General features: G+C 42.3%; 1 protein-coding gene across 2 annotated transcripts in view; it reads right to left on the bottom strand.

The window, feature by feature from the left end:
• Positions 1 to 21497, bottom strand: part of ECE2 (endothelin converting enzyme 2) — a 46632-nt gene that overhangs the window by 14697 nt on the left and 10438 nt on the right. The gene's annotated exons all lie outside the window — the stretch shown is intronic.

Raw genomic sequence — 21497 nt, 5'->3', positions numbered from 1 at the left:
GGAGGGGAGGGGCGCCGCGGCTCCGTGGGCCCGGCCTAGCGCCCAGAAGGAGAGAGCCGCCCCCCAGGGACGCCGGGAGCCCCTCCTCCTCACGGCCCCCCGCTTAGTTTACGGTGCCTTGACCCAGGCCCAAACCCTGCGAATATCCCTTGACGCAAACCCCTCCAATATCGGCCTCCCTTGCACCTGCTTTAAACACCTTTTGCGAAATTATGCCCTCCTGCGAAACTTCTTCCCTCAGTTGTCAGCAAACCATAGACCCTCCTTCAGCCAGCTTACAGGCACTTCGCCCACACACAAGGTGTTCACACCATCGCCACTCAGAGAGCATGCAAACCCAAGTGCGCGGGCAGGCACACACACAACCACACAACGCGCGCACACAGACATCCACAGAATGTGCACTCTACGGATTCACTCGCATTGTAGAGCTATATATATGTATGTCTATACATACGTAGCACTTCAGCGCCCATGCAAAAAAAAATGCAAATTTTCCATACCTCACAGTACACTGAGTGTACAGGCGGCGCTCAGAACACACACACACACACACACAAACACACACACACACACACGCAGAGCCCACACTCTGAATCCACTTCTGTATGTTGCTTCAAGACCGCCACTTTTACTCTCCAAGATAATTGTTGTCATCAGAGTGTCTCACAAAAGGAGGATTACAGATGGTGACAAATTGGCAGGGAAAAAAACAGCCATGCACAGATATTTAAAGAAAAGACGTGCTAACACTTCTAACTTGGGGAAAGCAAACCATTTCATTTGGGAGATTTACAAGGGGGGAAAAATAACAGCAAGCAATATTTAACTGACAGCCAATAGTGTGGCATCCATGCATCTGCCTTCCATACTGTCGCTCCTTAACCAGGCCTGAGGCTGTTGCTTTCTGCTGCACAGGAGAATCCATATCCTTTCCCGACCCTCTCCAGCAGAGTGTTGAAAAATTTGACTGGAGAAGACATGGGATGGTGGCAAATACATTATCCATTATTTGATGTCTTCCTCAGATTTTGCAAATGGTCTAAGGTAGCATGCTCTTGTGGCTAAGGAAAGAAGGAAAGTGAATGGATCAGGTTGAGAAATGGTGGATTTGCCTTCATCGGTGTTTTCCATCCCAAAGCTGTACAAGCTCACAAGAAGGCAGTCTAGTACATAGTTGGGGAGCTTTGGTTGCCTAGTAAGATGTTGCAACCCAAAGGCATGAGGTTCAGATCCATCAGCTGCTCTGTAGGAGAAAGACAGTCTCCTACCATGTGGTTTACTGCCTCTTAAAATTCACTGGAGGGTTGTTAGTTCCAATCCGAGTGCAACTAACAACAACCACAGCATAGTGCACCTCAACTCTGTCCTGTCCTGAGCCATTCTCATAATTTCTGACATATGTGAGCCCATTGCTGCCGGTTGGTCACTGTGTCAATCACATCTTCCTCTCTTTCTCTAACCCTCTGCTTTTCCAAACATGATGTCCCTCTCCAAGGAATTGGCTTGCCTAAAATATGCCCAAAGTATGTGAAATGAAGCTCTGTCGTCGTTGCCTCCAAAGAGCACTTTGGCTATACTTTCTCCAAGACGTATCTGTTCTTTTGGCAATCTACAGGATAGTCAGAACTCTTCTCCAGCAGCACAACTCAAAGGCATCAATTTTTCTGTCATCCTTACCCATTGTCCAGCTCTCAGATCCACAGCAAGTGGCTGGAAAAATCATGGTCTGAGTCAGGTGCACTTTGGTTTTCAAACTGATATTATTACTCCTCAGTAATTTGGAGAGATCCCTAACTGTAGACTTTCCCAATGCAATACATCTCCTAACTGCTGGTATCAAGGATGTTAATTGTGGATTCAAGTAAGATGAAGTCGTTGACAATTTCAGTCTTTGAATTTGTCAACAGCATAGCACATAGTTAGGAAGAAAGGTTCTGTATCCAGCTTTCTGTGTTCAGACTTGGTTTCTTCATTTGTAAAATCAGAATATATCCACTTTGAAGAATGATGTGAAGTTTAAATTGGGCAATAGTTGAAAAGTGCTTTAGAACAGTACCTGGAATATAGTAGGCACTCAATGTGTTAGCCATCATCATTATTACTATTATTATTAAAAATTCTGAGTTAGAAATGGGAAATATAATGATGGAGGAAAACTCTTCTAATTTCCCATAGTAGAGTAGGCACCAGGGAGCCAAGTTAATCAGGGCTTCTCTAGTCAGAAACCCTTGGGAAGTGATACTGTGGGAAATCCCATTTGACAGGTCTTTGGAGTTGCTCATGTTCACTTTGATGGCAAGGTGGCATCAAAACACTGACAAGTCTACCACAGCAGCAAGGTCCATCCTGCACCAAGGACATCCCACCATGACATGGACATGTGGATGTAACCAGTGTTACTGCATCAGGACTCCCTAAAACAGGCCCATTTGGTGTAGTGCCATGGCCGCCATAATGCCACAGAGGGGGTTGCCATGCTCTTCATAGCATGTTAGAGAGACTGGTGACATCGTCCAGCCAGGCTTGGGCTGCTAACACAAGGGTGGTGCTTCACAAGTGGCTCCTCAGGAGAAGGCTGAGCAGTCTCCTTCCGTGTGATTTACTACCTCGGAAAACCCACTGGAGGGTGAGCTCACAGCATATAACAGCAAAACTCAGAAGGCAGGTGGTGTTTTTAGGGGCTATGAAGTCGAGTTGACTCATAGGGACCCTATGAACAGCAGATCAGAACCTTGCCGTGTCCTGCTCCATCACCAGCTTGCCATACTCAAGCCCATTGTTGCAGTTACCATGTCAATCTATCCTGTTAAAGGCAGAAGGGATAAGAAATGGACATGGTAAATGCAGGGAGAAAGTGGGAAAGATGCTGTTCCATTGTGAGGAGTATAATAAATGTCATGAATTAAACTGTGTGTAAAATGTTGAGTGGATACCCTGTGCCATTTTTCTATTGGATTATTTACCTTTATCTTGTTGTGGTGCTCAAGTATTTTATAAATCCTGGATATAAGTCCATTATCTGATATGTCATTGCCAAATACTTTTTCCCAGTCTGTGGCTTCCCTTCCACCCTGATGGAGAAGTTTTTGGATGTGAATAGGAATTTGACTCTTAGAAGATCCTATTCATCTATTTTATCTTCTCCTGGTTGTAGGTTTTTCAGGATACTCAAAAGACCGTTTATGTTGTATATTAGGACTTGTAGCATTCTTCCAAGCTTTCCTTTAATGAAGCTTATAGTCCTTGGTTTTAGTCCTAGGTCCATGATCCACCTTGAGTTGGTTTTTGTGTATGGAGTGAGGTGTGGATCTTGCTTGAGTCTTTTGCAGATACTTTTCCAATCTTGCCAACACCATTTGTTTAAAAGGCTGTAGTTTCCCCACTTAACTGATTTCATTTCCTTGTCAAAAATCAGTTGACCATAGATAGATGGGCTGATCTCCAGGCTCTCAATTCTATTCCATTGATCCATGTGTCTGTCACTGTGCCAGTACAATGTTGTGTTAACCACTAGACACTTGACCAAAGAAGACATTCAGATGGCTAACAAGCACATGAGGAAATGTTCAAAATCCCGAGCTCTCAGAAAGATGCAAATCAAAACAACTATCAGATATCATCTCACCCCAGTCAGAATAGCAAAATTTAACAGAACAGCAAGCAACAAATGCTGGCGAGGTTGTGGAGAAACTGGAACCCTGATTCACTGTTGGTGGGAGTGTAAAATGATACAACTACTGTGGAAGGCGGTCTGGCGCTTTCTCAAAAAGTTGCAAATAGAGATACCATTTGACCCAGTAATTCCACTACTGGGAATATACCCCAAAGAGACCATAACTGACATCCGAGCAGATATATGCACACCCATGTTTATTGTGGCTTTGTTCACAATAGCAAGGAGTTGGAAACAAACCAAGTGCCCATCAACAAATGAATGGATAAGAGAAGTTGTGGTATATTCACACAATGGAATACTACACTACATTGAAATACAAGGAACTCATGCAATATTATTCAAAATGGGTGACCCTGGAGGACATTATGTTGAGTGAAGTATCCCAGTCACAAAAGGACAAATACTGCATGGTGCCACTGTTATAAAAGAGGTCTGACATCGCGGTTGGGGGGAGACTGAGAAAGATGGGTTCAATAATGTATACTGCATTGAAACAGATGAGGGAGAAAAGTGTTTAAAACGGATATGTGATTAGGTATTTTTGTCATGACAGGAGTCCAAAGCGAAGGCTGCATAGTGGAGTGGACCTGGGGGGAGGGATTGTAAAGCAATGAAAAAATTTTTCTTTTATTTTTCCAAGAGGGTAGGGTACTGGTGGGAGGGTTGGGAGGTGAGAAAAGTGCAACAATGAATGAATGGAAATCCAAAGTCTCTGTAAATTTTCACTGCAATGAATAATTTTAAAAAATTGTTGAGTGGAACACTGACTTGCTCTGTAAACTTTCACTCAGATCATATTAACAAGTGAGGGTTTTATTTTGGTGTTTTGTTGGGTTTGGGGGTTTTTTGCAATTTAGAAAAGCTCAGATAGTCTCTTGCACTGGTGGATTAAATAAGGGCTGAGGGGTTCAGAATTCCCATCTGACCCAGCCCCAAATGGGAACTTTATGGTGAGCAAACCTCTTCCTTCTTTGCCTCTGAATTCTCTTGAGTTTAGCTTGCTGCTACTTGCTTTCCCTCTCCTTATCCATGCCCACCCCTGCCAGGCTCTGTGCCAGCCAGTCAGCTCTGAAAATCAAAGGTGCACATGGAGAGAGTTTCCACATCCACACTGTCCTGGGATTCTCCAGAGACAACAACAAGAAAGACAAGATTCCCCTCATCCAGTCTTAGGTAAGGAGAGAATGAGAGGGTGGGAAAGCACTTTCTCAAGAAAAAAAGAAGCACCACGGGTGCATCCACACATTATCACCAGGACTGCACAGTAAACACAAGCGGACAGGTGATTTGAGACCAGCAGGTAGCTTAGACATACAGTGGGCACTGCATTTCTCAACCCAGCTGAGAAGAGATTTCAGAAAAGAGGGCTAAATGCAGGAGCAATGATTTCGAAAATTACTGCATAACTTGAGAGGGACTGAAGAGCGCTATGCTGAGTAACTAACTCAGTCCTAAAAGGACAAATCCTGTATAAGACCATTATTGTAGAAATAGAAAGATAACTAGTATATGCATATATATGTACGTATATGTGTGTATATATATATATACACACACACATATATACTACATGTACACATATATGTAGTATATGTGTATAAGGCTCTAAGGTGGGGAAGGGTAGAAGCACAGGGTGAGGAAGGACAAGGGGAGTACTCATAGGGTCACACAATTTGATGGTTAGGAGGAGGAGTGTGTAAAGGAAATGGGAAAGATGCAGTGTGAAAAACAATGTATATGAAGTTTGTAAGCAAACCAGTAACAACAAAAACGTTATTAAGAAAGAAAAGAGGGTTAAGGGAGTGTAAGAAGCCACACCCCTCCAAGATCCCCTCTGGTCCAAGGTTCTCTCATCTTCCCAGTCAGCTTCTTATGCTTTCTTCTTACAATGGAGAGACAAGAAGGGGAGAGAAGTCAGGGGTAGTTCTCTGTTTCTTAGAGTCATTACAGCCTCTCAATTCCAGCTTGATCTTTTTGCCCCCTGGAATAAGGAGTCCAGCTAAGGCAGGACAAATAGAGACCAGGCAGAATGGAGGAGGGGGTCACTTCCTGGAGGCTGGGATCCTGTATTCTTTGGAAGATGGCTGGGAAATTCTTCCCTCTATTGCGTAGAACTTTCATTCCCTCTTCAGTTGAGGTGCCCAGATGTCCCACAGAGGCATCTTCACTCAGCCCCTCCAGAGGAACACATTCAAACACGAGGTGCCCTTCGAAATGGGTGCACATCCAGTTGTGTAGTTCCAGCACATCAGGTATGGTGTATACCAGCCCCCAACTCTCAGCACGTAGGCATATTCTGCCTCTGCTGTGGGACTGATGATTTGCCACTTGTGCTTCGGCCGCTTGAAATGTGGGGCCGGGAAGAGGAAGAACAACTTCATCAGCTGCCCGTTTCAGAAAAAGTTAAAATACATCGTGGCATTACTGCGGAGGCAGGCGATGTTCTGGAAGCCGCCTCCTGGAACTGCAAGTAGGACTTGAATCCACTCTTTAAAAAAAAACAACAACAACCCCCAAAACCTTTTTTAATATTTTTTTTTATTTTGCTTTTTTGTGTGTGTGTACCGTCAAATCAGATCTGACTGGTACAAGAGGAGATTGCCTCTCCTTCTCCAGCAGAGCATCTGATGGATTTGAACCGCACACCTCTGGGATTGCTGTGCAGCTTCTTGTCACTAAGCCACCAGAGCCCCCCTGAATCCACTCTTGTATATAGTCTGAAACCTTTATCTGGCTTTCCAGGACTAGATGATTCTGGACACCTAATGAGTGTCTGGGAACAGTGGTGACAGGCCACAGTAGCCACTGTCTATGTCTGCAAACTCCACTTGGGCCTGAGGGCTCTTCTTTCTTATCCTTTGGGTCATCGTGGTTCTGCTTTCAGGTCAATGGAGCAGAGAACTCTGGGTATAGCTCAGACCAGTCCGTTTCCTCTGGCCTCACAGGACGACCCAGCCTGTGGTGCGCACGTTGCCAGAAGTGGCTCTTTGGGGGCTGAGAGACCTCTGGTCGGGTCTTCAGGCTCAGCTCCTGCTATAATCCAGTCTGGGATTTCTACACCCCATATTAACAAGTTTAAAAAAACTTATTTCATGAAATCTTCCTAGAAATAATAAAATAGTTTAGCATAATTAATAAAAATGTCTGTTTCTAATATTATTTTCCATGAAACGTGTTATTTTAATTGATATTTTAACAAAAGTTTACAGAAAACTTGGATTTCCATTCATTCACTGTTGCACATTTTCCTCTCTACTCCCTTCCCAGTTCACTTTTCTCTTTAAAAAGATTCTTCATTGTTGCACAATTTCCTCCCTCCCTCCACCCTCCCAGTCCACTTTGCTATGCAGCTCTTACTCTGGACTGTTATCATGCAAGTAATATCTAATCATATATTTCTTTTAGACAGTTCTTTCCCTCATCTATTTCAATATAGCGTTCCTTATTTATCCCCTTTTCTTAATATTCCCCTAACCCCCATGTCAGTCCTGTTTTATGACAGTGGCACTATGCAGTATTTGTCCTTTTGTGACTGAGATATTTCACTCAGCATAATGTCCTCCAGAGTCACTCATTTCGTGCATTTTATTCGTTCCTTGTTTTTCCAGTGCTGTGTTGTATCCCATTGTGTGAATATACCACAGCTTCTCTTTCCATTCATTTGTTGATGGCAGGTGTGTGTTTTATTTTCATTAATCATACAAATAATTTTCTAGACTAACCCAGGGCAAACTGAAGACTTTGTTGGTCCTTTCAGAGACCCGCAGGCCTGTGGCAGGGCACCCGGGTTCACAGTGCAGCTGGTCAGCTCATCCTACATGTGTCTCTTCCTCCACATCACAGCCAGTGTGTTGCCCATGATGTCCGGGGATGAGACACCTGCGGGATCCTAGGACCTCTCACTCTGCATCTCTTGCTTTATGGTCTCGTTGGTTGGCAGGGTGCTGGCAGGGTGCATCTCCGTCTCCTTCAGCACGTCTTTACCAAAGCTAGTGATTACCCCCATGTCAGGCTTGTGTGCCGTTTTTGTGAAATAATCCACAAGTCCCCATCCAGCAGATGCCCGGGCGCTCCCACTCCTATTGCAGCAGCAAGAGACCGAATATTATTATTTTTAAGGATCAAACGGATTTTTAACTTTTATTAGATTAAACTGACAAGTGCAATTTGAAAGATTAGAAAGAAAACTCTGGAATCTGTGAGTTATGTTAATGAGGAAGGACCAGTTTGGAAAAGGAGGGTAAGGATCATTGCATACCTCAAAGCCAGCAATCAGTAACTCAGAAGAGTCTATGTAGAAACTGTTTAACTGGTCTATGTTCTGCTGTGTATATTCTCAACAACAATAACAAAAATAAATCATAAAAACAGTATGGATACTCTTTGACCCAGAAAATGTAGTTCTAGGAAATGTTTCTATGAAATAATTAGTATCCATAAGAACATTTACATAAATTAAGTTTGATACATAACAAACCACCTCAATTTAGTGGGATAAAATAATGTTTATTTCTGATATTATGTGTTTCAAGTGAGTGAAGCTTTAAGTCTGAGACAGCTGGCCCTTAGATTAGGGTTAATGACTTAGGATGGCCCACTATGCCTCATGTGGACATGTAGGTGTCAGCTGGGATGGCAGGGACCTCTTGTTAGGTGCTCTCCTCTCCTAGACTATCCCAGTCTTCATCACAAGATGGTCTCAGGAGTCTGATCAGCAAGAAAGTGTACAAGCTTCAGTTCAGAAACGTTTTTCCACGCTGCTATTTGCTAATATAATCATTGGCCAAAGCAAGTCACATGACCGAGTTTAACTTCAGAGACTGAGACATAGACGTTACTCCATGACTGGAGGAATTAGAAACTGTTGAGGATGTTTAGAAAAATGTTCGTATATGACACTTGTTCTTCACCGCACTATAATCATGTGTCACTTAACATCCATGATGTGTTCTGTGAAATGAACATAACATGATCTGGACTTTTGTGAATATCATCTTATAGATATGCAGTCACCAGGGCATGAAATAACTACATTTCTAAATTTGCTTTTAAGTTGTTGTTAGGTGCCATTGAGTTGAGTACGACTTATAGCAACCCTGTGAACAACGGATCTGAACTTTTTCTTTTAACCCTTTTTAAAAAATTAATTTTAGACGAGCTCTGGTGGCCTAGTGGCAAGAAGGTGCACTGCAATCCCAGAGGTACTGAGTTCAAATCCACCAGATGCTCTGCTGAAGAAGGAGGGACAATCTCTTCCTGTACCAGTCAGATCCGATTTGATGGTACACATAAAAAAAAAGTAAAAAAAATAATTTTAATGAAATTTTGCAGAGACTTAGGGGTTCTATTCATTCATTGTTGCATTTTTTCCCTGCCTACCCCCACCCCCCAATTTACTCTTCTCTTTGAAAAGTAAAAGCCTTTCATTGTTATACAATCTCTCCCCCAAAGTCCACTCCACTGTGCAGCCTTCATTCTGGATTCATGTCATGACAATAATACCTAATCATATAACCCTTTTAAACAGTGTTCTCCCTCATCAGTTTCAATGCAGTATACATTATTTATCCCCTCTTTCTCAGTCTCCCTGTAACCCCAATGTCAGTCCCGTTTTACAACAGTGGCACTATACAATATTTGTCCTTTTGTGACCGAGATATTTCACTCAGCATAATGTCCTCCAGGGTCACCCATTTTGAATAATATTTCATTAATTCCTTGTTTTTCAATGCAGCGTAGTATTCTATTGTATAAATATACCAGAGCTTCTTTATCCATTCATTTGTTGATGGGCTGAACTCTGTCTTATCCTGTGCCATCTTCACCGTTCCTGACACATCAGAGTCCCTGTAGCAGTCACCATGTCAATTCACCTGATTGAAGTCTTCCTCTCCTTCAATAATCCTCTATCCTTCCCAGCACCATGTCCTTCTCCAAGAAATAGCCCCTCCTCATCAACATGCCTGAAGCATGTGAGGTGAAGCTTCATCATTCTTGCCTCCAAAGAGCACCCCAGCTACATCTTCTCCAAGACATATTTATTCTTTTGGCTGACCATGAGAAGTTCCATGCTCTTCTCCAACACCACAGCTCAAAAGCTTCAATTCTTATCCTTATTCATTGTCCAGCTCTCAGATGCATAGCAAGTGATTGGAAAGACCATGGCCTGAATCAGATGCACCTTTGTCCTCAAACTGACATTATTTCTCCTCAATAACTTGGAGAAGTCCGCAACCCAGACTTTGCCAGTGCAATGAATGTGTCCTTATTTTCTGACTGCTGGTACCAAGGGCATTAATAATTTTTATCTAAGAAAGATAAAGTTGTTTACAGTTTCAATCTCTTCACCATTCATCATGATGTTGCCTTTCTGTCCAGTGGTAAATTTAACTCATGTCTGATCTCAGCAAGTCTGATGTTTTCTTATATTTATTATATGGTATACCTTTGTAATTATAAAAAACATTAAACTTCCAGATACACTAAGACATCTTTAAAGTAATACACAGTAATAATAATTAATAAATAATTATGTTTGATGCATATTATTACGAAGAATCACATGCTTGTTATTACAAATCACTGTTGCCACAGGTTACTCTTGAAGAAACCTGAGAGAAACCACACCGTCTTTCCCTCATGTATATACCATTACATGACGGGAAGACCAGGTAAAATAAAATAGCCTCTTTGTTGCTAGAATTTCTACTCCGATAAAGCCCTCCCCCTAGTTTCAGCCTGGGGAGCTGAACTGGCACAAAACAGGACATTCCTGAAATACAACAGAAAGTGAGCTCACCTAAGGCTATCCCTGCGAGGTAAGAAAAAGGTGGCAGCAGAGGACCACCCGATCAAGACTTCTTCACATGATCTGCTGAACCCACCAACAATCTCTGCATGTAACACCCCCACTAACAACAAGAGCTGCTGACTTCTAATTTGAGAACTCGGCCCGCTTGCTCCCAAGTGACAATAAACTGTCTTATTGCTTCACACATAAACCTTGTGTGGTTGATTCGAGTACTCCCGGTCCAACTCCAGACCGACCTCTTCTCCAAACCTTTTAGTTTGTACCTTAGATTTTTTAATACAGTACACTTTACAGAGTTTGGACCCTAGATGTATATGCAGTCAGGTACTGCCTGAATAAATGTTATGAGTTCCTGAATAGAATTAGACTTCTAAGAGTAGAGGACTTGTTGAACAAATCAAATATCCACATAATGGGATCCCAGTCAACATTTACAAAAGATGAAAAGCAAGAGTAATGAGGAAATGTTCTCCATACAGCTAACTGGTGTGATGTTTTTCATTTAGTTAAGTAGTTGTCATTGTTGTTGGGTAACATCAAGTAAACTATGACTCACAGCAACCATATGAACACCAGATCTGAACCTTGACCTATCTGTCATTCTCATGGTTTTTATATGCTCAAGTTCATTGTCCACAGTCACAGTATCAAGCCATCTTGTTAAGGGTCTTCTCTTCTATGACCCTCCATCTTTCTCAGCACAATGTCCTTTTCCAAGGACATGTTCTCCTGAAAACATGCTCAAAGTATATGATCCAAATATCATTTTTGTGAAAGAAAAAAAAAAGTAAAAGTACATGCAAATGAAGAAACTGTAAGGACATACAACAAAATACTAACATGAACATATCTAATAGTGTAATACTTTTCTTTATTCTTTATACTGTCTCTTATAAAAGCTAACACTTCTATTGTCTAATCTTTGAACTTTTGAATGGCTATGCTTTAAATTAATAATTATAATAACCCTATAAGATAAATTCTATAAGAACCGCTGTCACTATTTTATAGATAAGGACTCTGAAACACAGAGAAATTTAATAACTTTCTAAGGTTACACAATCAGGTGCTTGGGTGGCTTAGTGGTAAAGAATTTTGCTGCCAACCCATAGGTACACGGTTCAAATCCACCAGCTGCTCTGCAAGAGAAAGATGGGCAATCTCTTCCTGTATGATTTACTGCCTCTGTGGGTGCAGGTGTGTTCTGACCTAAGAGTACCTAACAACAAGGTTATATACAATAGTTAGAAGAGTCTTGATTTTTTGAAATAAAATTTTTAATTTTGTGATTTTAATGAAAGTTTAATGAAAAGATGGATTTTCATTCATTTATTGTTGCATATTTTCCTCCCTCCCCCTCAGAGTCTTGATTTAAATGTCCACACCCTTGGTACAACTCTACTCTTAGAACTCTTAGAACAATTCCATGACATTATTCTCCCTTCTAAGCCAACTGGTTTGTCTAGGTCCAGCGTGGTATGTAAATGGACATACTGCTTTAAAAAAATTTTTGTGGGTTTAAAAAAAAATCTTTTTATTGCAGATGTAATACATTGCAGGAATATAGAGAGTAAAAGATGGGACCCATCTGCAGGACCCCTGTGCCATCCCAAGTGTTGTTGGCTGCCATGACTCTGTTTCACACCAACCTTGTTTGTAATAGAATAAAGCATTGCCCCATCTTGAGCCATCGTCATATGTTTGAGCCCATTGTTGGAGCCATGTCAATCCGTCTCAGAGAGATTTGCCTCATTTTTTGCAGACCCCTTTGCTATGCCAAACAGGATCTCTCCCTCGTGATTAGTCTTTCCTTCTATTATGTCCAGAGTAAGTGAGTCAAAGCCTTGTCATCCTTGCTTCTGAGGAGTGTGTGCTAGTTGTATGCTTCTGGCAGTTCATATTATGTATGTTCGATATTCTTCCCTCCCACCAAGATTTGCATATAGTGATCCTTTCTCAGTCTTCCTTTTTCATTATGTAACTTCTGAATGTTTAAGACCACTGAAAAGATCATGGTTTGAGTAAAGCACACACATTAGTCATCAATGTGACAACTTTCAATTTGCTTTTCACAACTTTAAAGAGATTTTTGGCCACAGGTTTGCCAAATGAGATAAGCTGTCATTTGACTTCTCACCTGTGGCTTCTATGTATATTAACTGCTGATTCACATGGAATGAAATTGTTGAGAACTTAAATTCTTTTTCATTTATCATCTTTGTGGGTCTGGGTGTGAGGATTTAGTTTTTTCTTTTTTTTTTACTTTCAGGTGTAATCTATACTGATAGCTTACTCTCTTTGCCATCCGCAGAGGTAATGATGACTGTCAATCTGTCAATTGAGTTTATATCCCTCCAGATCTGCCTTTTATGTGTATTTACATACATAAAAAATACTACATTGTGCATATGTGTGTAGATACGTGTGTATCATGTGTGTATGTATGTGTCTATACACACTCTTCACACATAAAATTATTCTTTGTGTTTCTTATTTGGGGAGTTCTGAAGGCTTAGTAGTAAGGAGTTGTGCTGCTAACTCAAAGGTTAGTTGATTCAAAGGTTGGTGGATTCAAATCCACCAGCTGCTCCAGGGGAGAAAAAAGGACAATCAACTCTCATGTGACTTACTATCCCTGAAAACCCTCTCAAGGGGTCAGTTATGAGTAAGCTCTGCCTCGATACTACATAACAACAATTCTCGTTTGGTGACATGTTGGCAGGTCTTCGCGATCTCATGAAGACAATCAACACCATCCTGCTTCATGCATTCATTTTGGGATAAATCAGCTTCTGCTAACTACAAGGAGCTCTGGAAATACCCTCATGGTGTGGCTGCCTTTTAGCAGACAACGTGGGAGCTAAGCATTAAGGAAGGCTACTCAGTCTTCAAGAACTTCTCGTGGTGTCGTGGTCAGGCACTCAGGGGCTAATTAAAAGGTTGGTAGTTGGGCCACCGAAGCAGATATATGCACACTCATGTTTATTGTGGCTTTGTTCACAATAGCAAAGAGATGGAAACAACCCAAATGTCCGTTAACAAACGAATGGATAGAGAAGCTGTGGCATATTCACCAATGGAATACTATGCAGCACTGGAAAACAAAGAACTCATGAGATATTATACAAAATGGGTGACCCTGGAGGACATTATGCTGAGTGAAATATCTCAGTCACAATAAGACAAATACTGCATAATGCCACTGTTATAACACAGGACTGATATGGGGGTTGGGGGAAACTAAGAAAAGAGGGGATAAATAATGTACATGGCATTGAAACAGATGAGGGAGAGAACTGTATAAATGGAACACATGATTAGGTATTACTGGAATTACAAGAGTCCAGAATAAGAGCTGCTAGTAAAGTGGTGGTAGTGGTGAGACTGTACAATAATGAAAGAAAAAAGTGAACTAAGGGGAGGTTACAGAGAGGGAAATGTGCAACAGTGAACTAATGGAAATCTAAGTTCTTTATAAACTTTCATTAAAATCTAAAAAAAAAAAGGTTGATGGTTGGAACACACCAGCTGTTCTTTAGGAGAAAGACACTGACGTCTCCTTCAAAAATATTTCAGCCTCTAACCCTATGGAGCAATTTGACATCATCCTGTAGGGTAGATGTGAGTTGGAATCAACTTGATGGCAGTGTTTCCTTTGTTCTGAAATACAGCCCTCAGTGGAGAAACACGGTCATGAGAGATGACAATGACTTAAAAACTTGTGCAACAAGTTTACAGCTTCCACTTGAACCAAGTGTGTCCACTAAGATTTACTAATCAAAAGGCACAAAAATAGTGCCTAATTTATAGCACATTTGCATTATGATGGATAGCATTTATGACTTTCTGTGCTTTGTGGAGTTTTCACACATTTTATTGTAATCTGTGCTACATGTAATAACACAGTACATAACTTGCTGATGTTGTCATTCTCAGATGCTCAGCTTGTAGAGGTTCAATTTTGTCATTTGCTGTTCAAACCACTGCTGTATAAATTTGGTTGGTTTCCCAAACCCCCTTCCCCACGATTATGGGGTTTACTAGGGAGGTCAACAAGGTTATACTTCAGATTTAAAACGGGATACAATTCTTCCATTCAGGAAGTTTCTCAGGCATTCTCCCAGCCCGTTGCACCCTCAGCCTCTGGGACAAACCTTTTAGTCCCGCCAGTTATGGTGTCTGCTTCCCAGTCTTCCAGCAAGCTTGGGCAAAGGCTTCTGGCTCTGGTTCTGTGGAGCAGCACCCTGGGGTCAGCTCTGCCTCTCGTTCAGTCTCCAGTTCTCCACTGCTGGTCCTGCCTCCGTGAGCCCTGATCTCGGCCTGTCTCGTCTTCTTAAGCAGCAATTTCTGACCCCAAAGACATGCGCTGCATTCTCTACTTCTTTTTCGCTGGTATTGAGATCTAGTTTAAATTTCACACTTAGTTTTTTTTAAGTAAACCAAGGATTTCAATTGCTTGAAAATAGGAACCTAAAGTGAGACTGTTTTTCTAAAGTCAATAGGCAGATTCAGGAAGCAATGAAATATCACTATGAAATATATGAAGGAGGAGGGGGAAGAAAAGGACTATACAGACAACTCTCATTCATTTAATTTTTTTTTAATTTTTGTTTTTGTTTTTACCAAAGTTTTTTTTTCTTTTCAAAAACTTGGTTTTTCTTTTTTCTTTGCTGCCCTTTTTCTTCCTTCCCCTTCCTTGTTCTTTTTTTTTAAAAAAAATTCATTCATTGTTGCAGTTTCCACTCTTCCTGCCCTCCCTCAGTCCTCTGTATAATGTACCTCCTATTTTGACTATTTTCTTACATATAATGCTTAATCATATATTCCTTTTAAACTGTTCTCTCCATCAGTATCTGCTTCAATTCAGTATTCATTATCTACCCACTCTTTTCCTATCCTCCTCCTAATCCCCCATTTCAGACCTGCTTTCCTAACAGTGGTATTATGCAGTATTTGTCCTTTTTTATTATTATTAAATTTTATTAGTTTTAATGAACATTTACAGGGATTTTGGGTTTTCATTCCTTCATTGCTGCACCATTCTCTCTACCCTCCTCCCCAGTTTGTTCTTCTTCCCCGCCATCCGAATGTCTGTCTTAATTGTCCAATTGCCACAGTGCTTGTCAAAGTCAGTTCTGATTAATCTCCTTTGTCGGTGTGTCCTTTGCCATTCCCTATCACTCCTCCCTGAGAGAGACTTCACCCTGATTCATAAGGAAAAGGGGATGGCGTATTCTCTTAGCTACTTCCTGCTGAAAAGGGATGCTGTGGGTTTCAGGGTGAAGATCTTCTCTCCCTACTCTAAAGGGCCCCTTTGGCAGTAGGAAACACATAGACTATTATGGAGATTGATTTTGGAATTTAGATTCACTCTTATTGATTGTGCTTGGCCGTACATGTTCATATCCTTGAAGATGTATCATGGGGGTGTTGCAACCTAGAAGACACAAATTTGACTAACAAGTTATAAGTACATGAGTCAAAAATTATGGAAAAGTAAAAGAAAAGATTCTTTCATTGTTTTACAAACCCTCCCCCAGGTCCCCTCCACCATGTAGCCCTTGCTCTAGACTCCTGTGATGACAGAAATACCTAGTCATATATCTCTTTTAAACAGTTTTCTCCCTCCTCTGTTTCAGTGCAGTATACATTATTGAACCCATCTTACTCAGTCTCTCCCCAACCCCAAGGACAGTCCCATTCTACAACAGTGGCATCATGTAGTATTTGTCCTTTTGTGACTGGGATATTTCACTCAGCATAATGTTCTCCAGAGTCAACCATTTTGAATAATATTGCATGAGTTCCTTGTTTTTTAATGCAGCATAGTATTCCATTGTGCGAATATACCACAGCTTCTCTAGCCATTCGTTTGTTGATGGGCACTTAGGTTGTTTCCAACTCCCTGCTATTGTGAACAAAGCTGCAATAAACATGGGTGTGCATATATCTGCTTGGATGTCAGCTACGGTCTCTTCAGGGTATATTCCCAGTAGTGGAATTGCTGGGTCAAATAGTATCTCTATTTGCAACTTTTTGAGAAAGCGCCATACTGCTTTCCACAGGGGTTGCACCATTTTACACTCCCACCAACAGTGAATCAGGGTTCCAGTTTCTCCACAACCTCGCCAGCATTTGTTGCTTGCTGTTCTGTTTAATTTTGCTATTTTTACTGGGGTGAGATGATATCTCATAGTTGTTTTAATTTGCATCTCTCTTAGGGCTAGGGATTTTGAGCATTTCTTCATGTGCTTGTTAGCCATCTGAATGTCGTCTTCGGTGAAGTGCCTGTTCATATCCTGTGCCCATTTTTCGATTGGATTATTTACCTTTATCTTGTTGTGGTAGTATTTGTCCTTTTGAGACTGAGCCATTTCACTCAGCATAACATCCTCCAGGCTCAACTATGTTGTGTAGCATTTTACAAGTCCGTTATTTTTCAGTGCTGCATAGTATTCCATTGTGTAAATATACAATAGTTTTTCTATCCCTTCATTTTTCAATGGGCACTTGGGTTGCTTCCATGTCTTTGCTATTGTGAACAATGCAGTAATAAACATGGGTGTGCATACATCTGCTTGGATGGCAGTTTTGGTTTCTTTAGGGTGTATTCCCAGCAGTGCAACTGCTAGGTTAAATGGTATTTCTATTTCCAACTTTTTGAGAAAGTACCAAACCACTTTCAATAGTGGTTGAACCATTTTGCAATTCCACCAGCAGTGCATAACGGTTGCAATCTCTCCACAACCTCGCCAGCATTTGTTATTTGCTGCTCTGTTTAACTTTGATATTGTTTCTAGGGTGAAATGATATCTCCTAGTTGTTTTTATTTGCATCTCTTTGATAGCTAGAGATTTTGACCATTTCTTCACGTGTGTGTTTGCCATCTGACTGTTTTCTTTGGCAAAGTCTCTATTCATACCCTGTGCCTATTTTGCAAATGGGTAGTTTACCTTTTTCTTGTTGAGGTATCCTATAAATTTTAGATATGAGTCCTTTATCAGATAAGTCATTACCAAATATCTTTTCCCAGTCTGTAGCTTTCCTTTTCACCCCATTAGATAAGTTTTTTGATATGCATAGGAATTTGATTCTAAAAGGTCCCATTCATCTATTTTGTTCTCTCCTGGTTGTAGTTCCATTTTTTTCTTTTTCTTTTTTTTTTTTTAATAGAAATGTCATCTCCATTTCCAGGGCTAATCCAGATAATTTAGAGCCTTCCACAAGTGGAGTTATATTTCAACTGAGAAAATGCTAATGTTGCCCAGCTCTTTCTCATTGCCAGATGAATTTATGAGTTGTTTACACACACACACACACACACACACACACACACACACACACACACACTTTACAGGTCATGTTTCTAAAGAGAAATAAATATTGGCTTTATAAAGATACTGACAACAAAAGATAATAATAAAAAAAAATTGAAAACAACACACATGCAAAGAGACATTTAACTTAGGTCAGAACGACACCACACCATAAACTGGGTATTCCGGTTAGAATATATTGACAAAATCCATTAGGTTTTGAGGAATTTGCAAATCAAAAACTCAATGCACTGTCATAAACTATAAACAAACTTTATTTATTTCCTTGTAGTTGTGAAAAATATATTTCCTGTCATGGGCAGGGATGTAGAACATGTGTTTAAAAGTACATCAAAATTTAAAGAACCTCCTCCATTTTCACAAGATAGTAGAAAGTTATATATTGCTATAACCATTATCCAATTTACACACCAGGGACAGGAATATAATTTAAGAAAAGAGCTGATAAATGAATTCAGGGTTCTTCCAGTCTTCTTCATTTTGATAGAAAGGAAGAGAATTGCTTCATTCTTCCACTCTCAGCCCCTCCATTCATGGCTCTTTATCTCAACCTTGGCAAGAATCCTCATGTCCTGGCTTTAATTCTACTTCCATTTCATCTCAGAGTAACTCCAGCAAGTCAGTTCACTTGATCTCTTAGTAGCTGGGTTAATCAGGCATCCTGGCACTACTTTGCTGTATGCTGTAGAGACAGAACCAATTCATAGCTAACACTCCAGTGGGTTTTCAGAGGGTGTTAAAACAATCGAGAGGAGATTGATTAGTCATCCATCTCCTTCCGAGCAGCTAGTGGATTCGAACCTCATGCCTTTGGGACTGCAGTGCAGCTTCTGACCACCAGAGCTCCCCTAGCACTCCCAGTACTCCCATTTTACAGATGAGAAGGTAGCCACTGGTTTTGCATAGAATACTTTCACTTATTTTCATTGAGCTGGTCCTGACTCATGCAAACTCCACATGTTATAGAGCAGAACTGCTCCACAGGGTTTTCCCTGGCTGTAATCTTTACAGAGTCCTATTGGCACAGCAGGCTAACTCTTAGGGTACTGATCTAAAAGACTGGCTGACAAATTCACCAGGTCCTCTATGAGTCCAAATGGACTCAATGGCAATGGATTTGGTTTTGAAAACTTAAAAGAAGCAGATCAACAAGTCTTTATTTCCAAAGAGTGACTGGAGGGGGTAGAATTTGGCACCAATAGTCAGGAAATCAACAGATTAATTGCACTAGGGAAATCTGCTAAATGTCAGTCTAGAGATTAAGGTGCACCTGATTCAGGCCCTGGCCTTCACAATTACTTGCTATGCATCAGAGAACTGCACACTGACTAAGGATGACAGAAGAATCAATGCCTTGGATATTGAGAATGGACCTCCAAAATAACAAACAAGTCACCTAAAGAGGGTAAATCAAGTTTCTCTTTAGAGGCAAGGATTTTGAAGCTCTGTTCTGACATACATTGGGCACGTGGCCAGGAGGGACCAGTCCTTGGAGAAGGGGCATCATGCTTGGAAGAGTGGAGGGACAGTGCAAGAGAGGAAGACCCCTGATTAGATAGATTGACACAGTAACTGGGGTCAGGATAGGCTCAGGACAGAGCTACTGTACACAGGGGCGCTATGAGTCACAGGCAACTCGATGTGGTACATAACAACAACAGTTGAGTGTAAACCATTTGTGCCTCCCAGGAATCTCAAAAGCTCAAACTGATTGCCAGGAGACAGAACCAACTCATAGCTGACTCTCCAGAGACTGCTCTTCTTTCTCCGGAGAAGCTGCTGGTGGATTTGAACCACTCACCTTGAGGTTAGCAGCACAACTCCCTGCAACTATGCCACCAGAGCTCCCTTCTCTAGATCTAGGCACATATTACATGATCCACAAATGGCTGCTGCCCAGACAATGACAGTCACCAAGCGCCCAGCAGGAGCATATAAGGAATTACCCTCATGATTCCATTTCATCCAAATAATAGTTCTTTTTGCAGGTTCTCTCATCTCCGTGCATTAGATAGAACATGGAGGGGCAGAGAGGTATGTACATGATGCAGACATGTGAGAAAGACTTGTAAAGACATCTTCTAAAGGTTTTACATAATTTTCGTAAATATTTACAAGCACAAATGATGTCACTTAAAAAAATCCTAATGTAAGACTTTCACTTCAAGGTCACGCAGAAAGTTGTGAGGGCAGGCTTGGAACCTATTGTTGGGTAAACTGGAGGTTGAGTGAAGTGGTGGAATTTTTTTGGACTTTCCTAGTGGAGGCTAAGACACGGAGGAAGGAAGGTGTGACAGGGGTGGAGGCTCCAGTGAGGCTTACACCAAAGCATCCTGAAGAAGTCCTTCCCTTTCCCAGTTTCCTGAGGACAGACACATTTCATTTGCCTCAGTACCTCTGTCCTGGGGCCTAACAATTGTTAAGTAAGGTACTCCAGGAAGGAGAACCAGCATCAGGGCACTCCCTAGTGGTGTGATTTGGCAGGAAGAGGTGGGGAAAGCACCTCAGGGACACTCTGGAATATGCACTAAGCGGACAAGATGATTATTGTCCTTATCAGCGCTGTCGTCACTGTCACCCAGTGTGAGACACACTTCTCCCCTCCCCCAAGGCTAGGGATTGCGCCAGAGCCCTGCGCGCGCTCAAAAACAGGTGACGCGGCCGCTGACGGTTACTGCGCGGATGTGGGTGTTTGAAGATGTGGGAGTAGAGGATGGGGAGGGAGAAGAGGGCGTGTTCCTGACGGTGAAGCGAAGACCGTCACATGATTCCCGCAACACCGGCCAGGGGCGGGGAGGGGGCTCTTTGGGGACGCACACCCGCTTGCGCTGCGTCCTCAGGTGCTCTGGGCTTCCCCGCGTCACCCGCAGTCTGGGCGCCTCCTGCGACGTCGCCATTCACTCCTCCTATACTACACTGGAGGCACGGGTCTCCCAGACCCCGGGAGTCGCAGTGTGCCCTGGGCGCTTTCAATCCCCCCCCCCCCTTTCCCGACCTATTAGCTGGGAGGTCTATGTATCCTAAGCGCGATGCGGAGGTCCAGTTATCTGGACCTCTTCTAGGAAAGAACGAGATACTCAGACGCTCGGGAGACAAACAGACACAGGAGCACAGCGTACAGACAGAAATTTAGACAGAGATACTTAGGAGAGACGCAGACAGAAAGTGTGACACAGAAAAATATATGGGACACTGTATATGTAGTACAGGCAGATACCTACCGACAGGCAGAAACACAGAACTCGGATAAAACCAGAACCGCGTAGATACAAGAGCGCGCCAAGCACGGGAGGCCCACCCATTGGTTTGAGCTCTTCCCGCGCGCCCTGCAGTTGGCGCAGTGTTCCGCTCCACAAACACCGAGTTTCCCACGTTCTCCCTTCTAGCGCTGGCCCCGTTCCCGCCTCCTTCCTCCGCCCCTCGCCCCCTCCCGGTCCGCACCTCTTGTCTCTTCTCGCTTCGGTGCCGGACACTTCCCCCTCTCCCCGAGTGCTGGCTCGGTCACGTCCTTCTCCGTCTCGCCTTTGCTAGAACGCGCCTGTGCTCTCCGGCCGAGTTCCACAGTTCCCCGCGCCCGCCATTCCTAAACACTCCCGCCACCGTGCGCCCCCAGCTGCCCCTCTTCGGGGGAACAGTCCGGCCGGCTCGAGCCCCCGGCTCCGCCTCTCCC

This window comes from Elephantulus edwardii, unplaced genomic scaffold, assembly GCF_000299155.1.
Source record: "Elephantulus edwardii isolate Elephantulus edwardi_28Jun2011 unplaced genomic scaffold, EleEdw1.0 scaffold00031, whole genome shotgun sequence".
Taxonomy (NCBI): Eukaryota; Metazoa; Chordata; class Mammalia; order Macroscelidea; family Macroscelididae; genus Elephantulus; species Elephantulus edwardii.
The sequence above is the reverse complement of the archived record's forward strand: the minus strand, read 5'-3'. Positions and strand labels throughout refer to the sequence as shown.